Below are 14,283 nucleotides of genomic sequence, written 5' to 3' on the forward strand. Positions count from 1 at the left end.
ACATAGCAGTGATGGCATTTATTTTACTTCTGAACTCATCAGTGAAATTGGTGGAAGAGTAATGTTGTTGGTCACAATAGTTAGAAGTCTGACACCAACATTGTATACTAGAACTAGACTTTTTCTGTAGTCTTATAACCTGAGTGTTTCTGAAACAATTCAGAAAATGCAAATGAATAATTTTTAAAGTATACACATTTGCATTAACACACTAAGATTTCACATATAAAATGTACTTAATTTAAAAAGACTCCTCAAAGCACCAAGTGGATGGAACTTTGATCATAAATGTTTTTCATCTGTTCGTTATTCAATTAATTCAATTCTTAGTTGATTATATTTTTTCCCTGTTAAACTTTAAGCAATCTTTACTAAAAAGTCATGAAACTTCTTACAGTACAAAAAAAAATCCCAGGGACAAGTGTGGGTATACTTAATTGCTGTATATCAACATTCTCCAAATAGAGAATAATGTCCTATCATATAAAAAAATCAAAAAATAGTAAATTGATGATTAAGCTACAAATATTTTGAGAATAAAGATTTAAATCAACAGTGATAATGTAATATTCAGAAACTTTTGTTGTCCACAAGGAATTAACATTTTCAAATAAAAATACTCGAAGAAAAAAAAGAAAAGCCAGAGGCCTGGTTTATCATTTTTCTTTTTTAACCAGTAGCTCTGGACACAGATAGCTTAACCTCAATGGGCCTCATTTTCTCTATTTGTAAAATGAATCAGTTTGACTGAATGTCTGTATGGTTTATTAAAACACAATAATTATTAAAGTTGAGAGTATCATCTTATTTACCAAGGTCTATTATATATAGACGGATCTTTGCGAAGAAAATGTATTACTCCATTTTCATACCGTGATAAAGAACTGCTGAGACTGGGTAATTTATGAAGGAAAGAGGTTTAATTGACTCACAGTTCAGCATGGCTGGGGAGGCCTCAGGAAACTTACAAGCATGGCAGAAGGTGAAGAGGAAGCAAGGCATCTTTTTCACAAGGTGGCAGCAAGAAGTGCCTAGTGAAGGGAGAAGAGGCCCTTATAAAACCATCAGGTCTTGTGAGAACTCACTCACTCACTATCACAAGAACAGCATGGGGAACCACCCCCGTGCTTCAATTACTTCTACCTTGTCTCTCCATTGACACGTGGAGATTATAGGGATTGCAATTCAAGGTGAAATTTGGGTGGGGACACAAAGCCTGACCATGTCAGAAAATAAATACTTTGGAGTTGTACACAGACAAGAACAAATGTTGCCAGGACTTTCTATAGAAAACTAAGGGCATTCACATTTCATATCAGGTAGTTGTTGTCTTTTATTATCATAAATAATGTATGTGTTCTTGGGTTATAAACATCTTTAACTCGTAATTTTCCTTTCCATCTAAAAATGAATCAAATACGATCTTAACAAAAAGTACATATGTTTAATTAAATCAGGACTGTATCTTGTAAGTAAATGAAGTGAAACAAAAACTGCTTTAAACAATGAAGTGGAATTATTGGATGATGACATTGAAAAAATCTAACAGCTCCAATCTAGTTAAGACTCCATGTCCATTCATCTGCCATTCTGGCATTCTTCTCTGTGTTGGCTTAGTTCTCAGGCTGCTTTACCATGAAACTGTCAGACAGGTGCAAGCAGCAACTATAGCTATGGCTTCCTCATTTTCACCCATGTGGAGAGGGCATTGTTTCACCAGAAAATCAAACAAATGCCTGTGATTCCCCTTGATTGAGGGACTCCCGGTTCAGACCCTGTGAGCACAGAAAATGCCATATACCAGTTCGGAAAGGCCCATTATCTGGTCCAGTATCCATGGCAGTATCCATGGTAAAGATTGTACAATTAGAGCTCATCCAATGCTGCACAATGATGGATGAAAAGTTCTCCAAAGAAAATTCTAGTTTCTGTTAGGAAGAGAGAAGAGAGAGTACTTTTATATTATGCAACCAATCAATGTTGAATGTATGCATATATATTCAAATGTATTCAATGTTTACAGTGAGAATATTACAGACACCAGTTGTTTTATGTTTTCTTATAGTATTTGGAACTCCAAATATGAAAAATAAGATCTAAGTTAAAATATTGGTGAATATTTATCGGATCTCCTAGTGGGAAATAAAGTATAAGAACAATGGACAAAATGTAAGTGAAAACGGTGATATTTTGAAATTGTACATGAAAATATCCATAAAAATTAAAAGACAAATATAAGTTAGGAAAAATAGTTGCTAGAAAAATGATGAAGAATTAGTATCCTTCAAGATTAAAAGATTTCTTCACAACAGTAAAAGTAACAATCCACCTTGTAGCAGACACCATAGATGACTCACCTACTCTTCTTGGCTTGTAGTATTGGCAGGAAGCCAGTACTCATTTCTCCTCACCCCTGGTGGCCTGTGGCAGGCTGAAAGTGCTAGAGAGTTAATGCCCAGTCCCCTAACAGTCCCTAGCTATAGATGGACAGGAGCTGTTGTGGAAATACCCCAGCTTTCTAGTCCATGAGTGAGATGATTTTGCATGGAAACCCACTAAAACACAGAGCCTTTATCAGCCCCTTCTCTTCTCTGATTTCTCTTCTCTGTGATCAGGGTTTTCCAGGATTACCAGCTCAACCCACTACTTTCACTCAAATACCACTTTCAGGGAAAGTTCCTATAAGAACCCAGACACTTCTGCATCAATTTTTTAAGTTTTCAAAATTGCTAAAATTTTGAGATGTTTTTATCACAAAAAAGACAAGCATTAAGGTCATGGATTTATTAATTCACCTGACGAAACCATTCCATATAGCAAACATATACCAAAACATCACATTGTACCCTATAAATACATACAATTTTGTGAATTAAAAATAAAATTTATAAAAAGTGAGTAAACAAACTACTACAGAATAAACACAAATATTTATTCACAGAAAACCCACAGAATAAAAGTGAAAAAAACTTTTACTTTGTAGTTATTAAACAAATAGGGAGATTCTATTTTTATTTTGTCAAGATTGTCCAAAATTAAGAGGCAAAACTCAGTGTTATAAAGGGTATATTCAGGAAATCTTCCCATAATGTGAAGGTGATTTAGCAAAAATACTTACAAATATATTTTAAAAACATTTATGTTTTTCAACTCAGTGTGTCCACTTTTAATAATTGTTTATAGATCTATTAGAAATTATATCTAATTAATTAGAAAATACTGGCTGGGCGTGGTGGCTCGCGCTTGTAATCCCAGCACTTTAGGAGGCCGAGGTGGGCGGATCACCTGAGGTCAGGAGTTCAAGACTAGCCTGACCAACATGGAGAAACCCCGTCTCTACTAAAAATACAAAAATAGCCAGGCATGTTGGCGCATGCTTGTAATCTCAGCTATTTGGGAGGCTGAGGCAGGAGAATCGCTTGAACCCAGGAGGCAGAGTTTGCAGTGAGCCGAGATTGCGCCATTGCACTCCAGCCTGGGCGAAAGTCCGTCTCAAAAAAAAAAAAAGGAAAAGAAAATTCTTTGATTTATTGATTTATTATTTGTATTAAAAATAAAATTAGAAATGAGAAAAACCTACATTCAAGCTCTCAGAATATTAGTTGCTATAAGGGAACCTGGGAAGAGTGGAGGAGGCAAGGTTTACGAGAGAATAGACAAAAGTTTTGTGAATTCCTTTACCTTTCTCCTTCATGTATTCATCTTGGCTCTGATGTTACACTGCCCTCAAGACTCTGGCTCTGATGCTCACCATTGCTTAAGTCTTGGAAGCACCTTCTCTTGGCCCGTTTCCAGATCTTCACTTGTTCTGAGCTATATATTGCATGTCTAGCATTAGTCTGGCATTGGCCTACCTGTTCTTTCCCTGGTGCCTGACTTGGATCTCATCCAGTTTTCATTGTCATTCCTCCCACGATTCAATAGTGACTCATTCCATTTTTTAGCACATTATCACCTGGACTATTGTGCCATTTGATAGAATGCACTACTATGCTCCATGTTTGAATAGCATGAACTGATTTTGCTATTTTACAATTAGTGCCATAAGTGATGGTGGAAAGGGATGTGCAGTGATGACAGTAAATTAAAAGGACTTTATGCACGTATTTTCCAGAATGTAAGAAGTAGATTTTCTTAAAAACACTGGATATTGGCTTCACATTTCTGCAGAAATTCATTCTAAACCATGAAAATCACCCGTAAGTGGTAGGGGCCCAAATTGACTGTACCAGGGCAGACTGATCCTTTCTATTCATTAGCTACTATTCATTATTGTCTGTATTCAATGACATCATATGTACAAAAGTGTTTGCAAACTTTGGATCAAAACATCAATGGATGTTTTATTATTATGTTTTGTATGTTATAGACGCCAGCATTGCGATTCCATTTTCCAGCTAGAGACTGAACAACTTTTCAAAATGCTGAACAAAGTGCAGAATTTTCACTTATTTTTATTCAAATTATTATGAATGTATTTGATATTATTATTGGTCTTTTGCACAAAATAAACTAATATCATTTGGTAAACATTTTTGTTTTATCTGGTAAATTAAAATACACAAAAAAACACAATTTTTCATTTTTAAAACTGGAGAATCATTAGAAATCACCAGTGATATATATAGTTAATTGAAATGCTGGGTTAAAACAATATTACTAATAAATAACTCAATGACACATGGGTAAAATGAACTCATATGCAGACTGTAATTATAAGGCATAATTAATCACATGCAGAGGTTATCTCCACTGTAAAATAAATAAGTGTCTCACTCAGAGCTGATTTGTTAAAATACTATCTGGAAATCCAATAAATATTCATTATACATATTAAACACAAAATTCTGCCAGTGGAAGATTACCCCTTTCAAGGTCACTTGTTTTGAAGAGCACAAAGATGAGGCAGCAAAGATACACTTATTCAGGTCTTTGTTAGCCAAGGTTTTTGATCTCTGGCAAATTCCTGACTTTGCTCTGTCCCATTTGGAAAATAGAATTTTGTATTCACTAATTCTTTTGCTTTATAAGCATATTGTAAGCATAAAGTGCAAATAGCTCAATGAAAATACCGGGGTAACATAAAATCTCTGTAAATATTAGGTATTCATGTTTTATTATTTCTAGCAGTTTTCAAATATTTTATTTGATGTGTAACATTAAATACTTCTCAAGTATTTTCATCCTATGAAAGCCACGCAGATAAGAACATCCTTGATATGGTTAGGCTTTGTGTCCCCACCCAAATCTCATCTTGAGTTATAGTCCCCATAATCCCGATGCGTCAAGGGAGAGACCAGGTGGAGGTAATTGAATCATGAGGGTGGTTTCTCCCATGCTGTTCTCATGACGGTGAGTAAGTTCTCTTAAGATGTGATGGTTTTATAAGGGGCTCTTCCCTCTTTGCTAGGCACTTCTCCTTCCTGCCACCTTGTGAATAAGGTGCCTTGCTTCCTTTCACCTTTTGCTGTGATTGTTAAGTTTCCTGATGCCTCCTCAGTCATGCTGAGCTGTGAGTTACTTAAACCTCTTTCTATTATAAGTTACCCAGTGTCGGGTAGTATCTTTATAGCAGTGTGAAAACAGACTAATACAGTCCTATCACAGATTAATGGAAGATGTCTAAGTCTGCATACACTTAACTTCATATATATGTGTATATATATATATATATATGAATATATACATATTTGTGTATATATATATGAATATATACATATTTGTGAATATATGCACATATATATTTTAGAGTTGTGCTCTGTCACCCAGGCTAGAATGTAGTGGCATGATCATAGCTCAGTGTAACCTTGAACTCCTGGACTGAAGGGCTTCTCCCATCTCAGCCTTTTGAGTAGCTGGTACCATAGGCATGTGCCACTATACCTGGTTGATGTTTTATTTATCAATTTTTTTATGTAGAGATGGGGTCTTGCTAGCTTGTCCAGGCTGGTCTTGAACTCCTAGTCTCAAGTGATCCTTCCATCTGGCATCCTAAAGCACTGATATTACAAGTCTGAGTTGCATATATTGAGACATGTAGTTATTAGGCACATTGAGATTTTTGTAGGTCAGCATGACCCACTTGTATAGTGGAAATCACCTAAAGTTTTGTCTCACAAATCCATCACTAAGCCAAAGAGATCATTTAAATATATTTGAACCAGGAATTTCAATACACTTTACCATATAATTTATGTAGTGTTAAATATAACAGATGATTTTATATAGAATGAAAAATAAATTTCATTTTTAAATGCTGGCAGTAAATTCAAGTACCTATTTAATTTCACAATGCATTTATTTCATCTTTTACCTTCCTAGAATAGGTAGGTAATGCTCTTTGAGATTGCTATGTACATTTCTGTCACCAAGATGCAAGTCTAAGGTTAGAGCCCAACTCCCTGGCATTTATTTGAACAGAACTTCAGCAGCAGCTCTGACCTGACCATCAGCTGTGGTTACTTCTGCAAATCATGGTTTGGCAACAACTCTGTACCTTCTTGCCGATGCCAGAACATCTTGGCCGGTGGCCAATTGGTTAAGCACTAGTGAATCCCTGGGGTGTGGGGCTACCATGGAAGAACCCATCATTTCAAAACCTAGAACTGTGAAAAATTTTATCTTCCTATGTTAAGAGTTTAGGAAAAATTTGAGGTATTTTTTAAAGTTCCCATAGTTAATATCCTGAGGATCATACAGTCCTCAGATCTTTATTTGTTAATATCATTCATTATATGTAAAATATTCCAACAGAAAAGATTCCCTTGTGAAAAAAATGTTCTGAGTTAAACACACACATACACAGAAACACACACACACACACACACATACACACACACACACAGTGTGCCTATCATTTGTTGGTGATTTTCATGGTTTAAATTTTTTTTTTTTTACCGAATCTTTTTTTTTTTTTTAAAAGAGAATTCCTAGACTCTGGGATGTATATGTTAAAGTCTGTTAGTCTTATCCTTTTTTTCCAATCACTGTTGACATGGATTGTAAAACACGGACCCTAGTAGTGCATGCTAGCAAATGGAGCAATAGTTTGGGTGATAATATGTTACAAGATGGAAGTGGTTAACATTGAGTTATGGGAGAAGAGATATTAAAAACTGAAAGAGATCCAAGTCAGGCACCCAGGAAAAAATAGGTAGGCCAATGCCAGTAATATGATTTCATAACTTAGGAAGGGTCAAGGTCCAAAATCAGGCCAGCAGAAGACACCAGCACTTAAGCAAGGGCATGTATCAGAGCCAGGAGCTTGAGGGCAGTGCAACATCAGACCAAGAGGAATGGAGACAAGTAAGGGAATCCAAGGAAATTTTGTCTATTCCTTCATTAACCCTGCCTCCTCCACATTTACTAGTTTCCTCTAATATAACTAACACTCAGAGTTTGCACTTAGGGTTCCTTAGTCTCTGATTTTATACTTAGCATAAAGTACGCCTTGCATCAAAGCACATTTAATTTAATGTAATTTAGTGAATAAATGAATAAAGAAGTAATAAAAAGTGGACCCAATGAGCAAAAGAGTGTAAACATTTTGAAAGATGGATTTTGCTAAATTCCCTTTTTACATGGTTTTTTAGATTTGTATTCTCATCAGTAGAGTGAGTATAAAAGGATTCCCTGAATAGTGCTTCTATAATATTGAGGATTAGTTTTAAATCTTAGACAATCTGATAAATTAAAAAATTAGTTATTCCTTTAATGTTCATTTCCTTGAAACCTGTGAGGCAAAATAAATTTACCTTTGACAATTTTTCTTCTTTTTTGATTTGTCTCTGCACAACTCCCCTTTTTTTGTGAATGTCTGTCTTGGGTTCACCCGAAGCTGTTATGAGGCTAGGATATGAAAATAAGCAGTTAATTTGGTTGCTAATCCTGAGAAACACTGGTAGGAGAATGGGGAAATGAAACGAGGACAGAAGAAATCCCCTAAGTGTGCATTTTGAGCAGATTGTCAGAACAGACAGATGAACTTTAATCCCATTACAGAACTGAGAAATTCAGAGTTATCCCATCTGCAGGACTAGAGAACTGGGCTCATTACTTACTCTTGTTATGCCTTGGCTGGGGGTTGCAAGAAGAGGTGACTTTTACCAGCTGAAACAGAGAAAGCCCTTGGGCAAAGAGATGCAGGTGCTGGCCTTTGGAATTGTTCAAATTTCACTGAAATGATTTTGGCTGAGAGGATAAAATGCCAAGGTTTCTCTTACAAGGTAATTTAGTTTTTCCCTCATCAATGAGTGAAATCATTTTAACTTCAAGTTTATTTACTGTCATTATTTTTCCTACCAATGAAGTTTTTAGTTTGTACCTGGTTGTTCTTTTTTTAAAAACATATACATACATATATATAGATGAGGTCTCACTATGTTGCCTAGGCTGGTTTTGAACTCCTGAGATCAAGTGATCCTCCTACCTCAGCCTCCCCAAATGCTAGGCTTACAGGCATTAGCCACCAGGCCTGGCCTGTTAATTTCTTTATAAATTTTAATGTAACATTTTAAAATAATGCATTCATTTTCTCTCATATTCTCTCATATTTTGTTCATTACATTTTCTTTTAACAACTTCATTCTTGAAAATACCTGTTGAATATTTATATTTTAAGTTAGCTTTTAAAAATAGTTTTATAATTTACCTATAATTGATATGGTAGAGGTATGGTTATCTTTTATTTTCAAAATACTCAGACAACTAAGAAAAACATTTTATAATAATATATTTCTTCTATATTGTTTTGAGATAATTTTTAACCTATGTATTTTTTAAATGTTTATATAAATGATAGAATGCCTTCTTCCATAATAACTTTTTCCAATTGTTTTCTATCATTGCCTACATTTTTCTTCATGCCTCAAGTTCTAGGTAAAATTTAGAATGATTTTGTTAATATAAAGTATTACTGAGATTTTGCTAGACATTGCTCTTCCCAATATTAGACTTAACAAAATAATTTAGCGGGAACTCCCATCTTTTCAGTATTTCTTCTTTTCATCTCCATAGAATCATGTATTTCTTTATGACATCAGTAAAGCTTTTCTTCTGTAGCATCAGTAAAGCTTTTCTTCTGTAGCGTCTTTCTAGGCTTTTTCATATCAAATTTTCATAAATAGAATCTTTTGGGGCTTAAGGCGAGAGGTAAAATGTTTTGTGAGATGCCTTGGAAAAAGATAGGGTGAAGGAGAGCCTGGTGTTTCTCTTGGATAATGGTGCATGGCGTTGTGAAGATGAGTGGTGAAAACAGAAATGGAAGGAGCTGTTCCCTTGGGTAATTCTGAGACAAGGACCCACGCCAGGTGTGTTTTTGTTCTAGTGACAGCATGCAACTGAGAGAGAGTGGGGAGGGTCTGTGCAACCCCAATCCTGGCTGACCTCTCTGCAACGTGGGCTCCTGGGAGTTAACATCTAGAAGGTCTGTTGCCCTGAGGGACAGAATTTGTGGCCAGGAAATAAGTCATGATGTGGAGTGGTGCCTTCAAGGGGCTACAAGAGGGGTGGCAGTAGTGTTGGATGCAGAAGTTAAGAGAAAGTACTAAAGCAACAAGGTTGGAAGGTTAAGAGTAGTTATTATCAGCTGGGGAGGTTCTGTACTATAACATGAACAATTATTTTTTACTGGGTGTTGGACGAACAGTATTTATCATGTCCTTAAAGGGTGCTTATTCCAAAACAGCTTATGAACATTTAATCTAAGGGCAGCTCTCTGGGTAGACATAATACCATAATGGCCTTCATGCTGTCATTTGAGGGGTATTTTAATTTTTTATTTTTTAGAGATTGGAGCCTCACTATGCTGCCCAGGCTGGTCTCCAACTCCTGGGTTCAAGCAATTCTCCCACCTGAGCCTCCTAAGTGGCTGAGATTACGGGCATTTGTCATGCACCTGGCTTAAGGAGTATTTTAAAATTTTCTGCCAGTGCCAATAGAAGTTGTCTACTTTCCCCTTCATCACTCAGGAGTTTCATGTCATTCTACTTACAGAAAAGAAACAGGATAAGAATAATCACAATCAAGTTAGTAGCATCACAATCAAAAATTAAAGCCAGTTAATAAAAATCAATATAAGCTAACAAATGAATATCTTCCAAAGAGAAGGACATTCAGTGAGATGCAGTACAATGCAGCAAATATTTCTTGGATGCCTGTTGGGTATTAAGCACTCATCTAGGAATGGTCTGATTTTTTTTAACTCTCTTTGAAAAAAGAAATAAGCATTTTTCCTTTCATCATAGGTCATCACAGGTAATGCAAAACAAATTTCTCTGTACAATATCCCTTAGCAACTCCCTAGCAACATTCAAATGAGCAAGCTTTTACCAACGGGGTTCACAGGACAAAATTTTAAGAAAAAGTAGATTTTTTTGCCACTAAATCTTTAATTTTAAATGTTTTACAAGAGAAATAATGTTTCATATGAGGGTTTAAATTATTCATTATCAAGTGCTCCTTTCCATATTAACATCTAACATAATATTGTGAACAATAAAAGTCTGTTGAATAGAATCTTATTAAATATAGTAAGTCTGGGAAAATCTGGAAGAAACATTACTCTTCTTCTCTTGAGGTTCATGATGTCATTTTCTCTCCTTTTCCTCATAGATGACACATATCTAATTTCTAATTGTTCCATCTAATTAATTGGAGATTTGACACTCTGAATAGATTCTTGCCCTCTACCTAGGAAAATTTAATATTCTTGTTTATAAATCATCCACTACAATAGCTTAGAACTCCATTTACATGGTTTTCTCTCTGTGCTTCAGCTTCAGGCTTTAAAAACTGACGAACTAACTAATTAACTAACTAATCTAATGAAACAAAAACATCCTGAAACTTTTCCCCACTTTCTATGTCACTAATATTACATGTCCACATTTTAGGCTCTGACGATGGCCTCCTCTTCTTCTAAAATTACTAATGCTCATGCTATGGATTGAATGTCTATATCCCCCCGCAAATTCGTGTTAAAATCCTAACCCTCATTGTGACAATACTAAGATATGAGGCCTCCTAACTAACGTGGAGCCCTCATGGATGAAATTTTTGCCCTTATATAAAAGAGACCCCAGAGAGCTCTTTTGTTCTCTTTCCACCATGCAAAGATACAACGAGAAGGTGGCAATGCAGAAGAGGGCCCACACCAGAACCTGACCATACTGGCACCCTGATCTTGGACTTTCTAGGTGGCAGAGCCATGAGAAATATATTTCTGTTGTTTATAAGGCCTCTAGTCTTGCACCCTGCACTGACTAAGACAGCTCATATTCTATCTTTTAATCCAGTGGTGTGGCAGTAGACTGGCTCTCTGAAAAAAAATGAGGCCCCAGTTTGTGGTGCTTGCTGATTTCCAAGGCATAAATATTCCCAACAATGCTTTTTCCAAGCTATCCACATGAGGTCATTTAAACAGTTGAAAAGAGAGGTGCACAATCAACTCTTGCTAGTTTCCTAGGCTACCGCCTGCCTCTCTACTCCTCTCTCCATTTGCTCTGTCTGAAAGTGCCTGTTTATGGCTTTCCTCTTCTATCTTCCTGTCTGGAACTCTGGTGTGAGGACATGAGTTTACTTTCTTAGAATCTCTATCACCAACCATCGATCCTTTCCATCTAATAATACCTCATTCTGGTATCAATGCAACAACCTACCATTTGACTCAAACTGGATTTCTGGGAGCACTGTGAACCAGGACTCGGCTGGGTGGACTGGAAATTGATAGATTCTGCTTGCCATTGGGCCCTCAACACTACTGATCCAGGCAGGGTTTACTCTATTTATTCTTCATTTATTGAACACTGAAAACCTCAATTTCTCTCCTCAGACCACTATCCTGTCCCTCTACCACCACGAATGCTGAAAACCTTGGCATTAGTATTGGCAAGAAAATGGAGATCTTTGGGAAGTAAATAACCAATCTCGTGACTTGACCTCCCTCAAATTTCTTCTTCACACACCTTTGTCTACTTTGTAATCACCAACTGCAGAAGGTATTTTTCATCCTGAATGAAGCCAATTCCTTCACCTCTGCTCATTTCCCTGGCACTCGCATCTCTCGGGGAACCTCCTTCACCAGTGGACTCCTCTCCATAGCCATAACTGCTTCCTCCAGATTAAATCTCTTCCTTCAGTCCTTAAACATTCTCTGGCCACTTCAGCTCCAAAAAATTGCGACCTCTTTTAAGGTGACATCTTCTTTTGCTATTGTCACATCTTTCTCTCATTTAAGATCCCAGATAGAGTCACCTACTCATGGCAGATCCTTTTCCTTTCTGGTTTATTTGGCTTTCTTCCTTTCTTAATTTTTCATTTTCTTCTCACATTTACTCATAACCCCTCATACACACACACTCACACACACCCCTCACTCATACCCATTGACGTACTACCCACACTCACGTTAATTACACTCACTTAACCACCAACAATGTCCCATGTTCAACATTTATAATGCTTATCTAATCTGTATCTCTCTGCCAAATATAATCATTAGTTCCTGGCTTCATGAAGTGCCCAACTTCTATGATGTCTATGAAATGTTACATCTTTTTACCTCCTTTCTCCCTTCTGTGGTCCTTTTCCTCTATATATTTATCTAGTTTTAAATAAGTGATCACATTGGCAAATGCCTGTGACTTTATTATAATACGTTTCTGAGCAACATGATTCATTTATATGGTTTTAACTAGATGTTTTTAATCAGAATGAACCCCAAATATATATTTCCACCCCTTATCTTTTCTGCTTTTTACCGAAATTCTACATGAGAATCTCTACCGTAAAGGAAAAACACAACACTGAATTCATCTTTGGTCTTCCCAGAGTTTCTCGCCTTTCTGTATTTGCTGTCTCACTGGAGGGAACTACTGTTTGACAAGGGAAAAAGATTTGAAGTTGCGTTTGAGTCCTTTCTCTCCCCTTAATATTCCCATGCCCAGTCAATCACCAACCTCTAGATATTTGTGGAATCTAAACACTTCTTCCCCATATTTAGACCTGCATCATTTTCGCTAGAGTTATTGCAAAGATTCCTCACTCTTTGTGTTTCCCCCTCAAATCCTGCCTCCACACTATCTCCAGGGTGTTCTAGCTGACTCTGCATGGCCTACATGGTGAAGCTCAAGTTTGATCAGATCAAAAGGACTCCCCCTGGGAGCAGTGGCTCACACCTGTAATTCTAGCACTTTGGGAGGCCAGGGTGGGCAGATCACCTGAGATCAGGAGTTCGAGATCAGCCTGGCCAACATGGTGAAAACTCATCTCTACTAAAAATACAAAATTTAGCAGGGCATCATGGCTGGCATCTGTAACCCGCTACTCGGGAGGCCGAGGCAGGAGAATCGCTTGAACCTGGGAGGCAAAAGTTGCAGTGAGACGTGACGGCGTCACTGCACTCCAGCCTGGACAACAAGAAGAAGACTCTGTCTCAAAAAAAAAAAAAAAAAAAAAAAAAAAGGAAAAGAAAAATACAAAAAGAGAGGGGCTCTCACTTACCTGGTTTCTTTTCCCCTACCACCCCTTATGTCAAATGCAGTGTGCCAGCGACCCTGAGCTTCATACCAACCCTGGTTCACATCATTGCTTATTCTCACCTCTTTATATTTGTGGAAACTATTCACTCTGCCTGGACTCTCTTACCCTTTGTTCATTTCATTAGCTTTTCCATACCAAAATTTAGACGAAAAGCTCTCCAGAAATCTCACCTGGATACTCCCATTCCCTGTGGGTATGCTGGGTTTCCTCTGTCGTGGGAGCATGTGTCTATTACACCACTCACTGGTCAGTTTTAAATTCCTTTATCTATCTGCCTTATAGAATCAAGCTCTTCTACAGCAATCAGGGTGTTGTATTAATAATGAAGTGTGGGCTGGGCACAGTGGCTTAAGCCTGTAATCCCAGCACTATGGAAGGCTGAGGCAGGTGGATCACCTGAGGTCAGGAGTTCGAGACCAGCCTGGCCAACATGGTGAAACCCCATCTCTACTAAAAATACAAAAAAATTAGCTGGGTGTGGTGGAGCGCACCTGTAATCCCAGCTGCTCAGGAGGCTGAGGCAGGAGAATCACTTGAGCCTGGGAGGCGGAAGTTGTAGTGAGCCGAGATCATGCCATTGCACTCCAGCCTGGGCAGCAAGAGCAAAACTCCATCTCAGAAAAAATAAAATAATGAAGTGTGTCTGACACAGATCTTGGCACACAGTTGGCCCTCACTACATGTTGGTTGTACTTGACATCAGACAATTGAAATGTGATAAATGTCACTAAAATCTCTCCAGGA

The sequence above is a fragment of the Nomascus leucogenys genome, chromosome 22a (assembly GCF_006542625.1).
Source record: "Nomascus leucogenys isolate Asia chromosome 22a, Asia_NLE_v1, whole genome shotgun sequence".
Lineage (NCBI taxonomy): Eukaryota > Metazoa > Chordata > Mammalia > Primates > Hylobatidae > Nomascus > Nomascus leucogenys.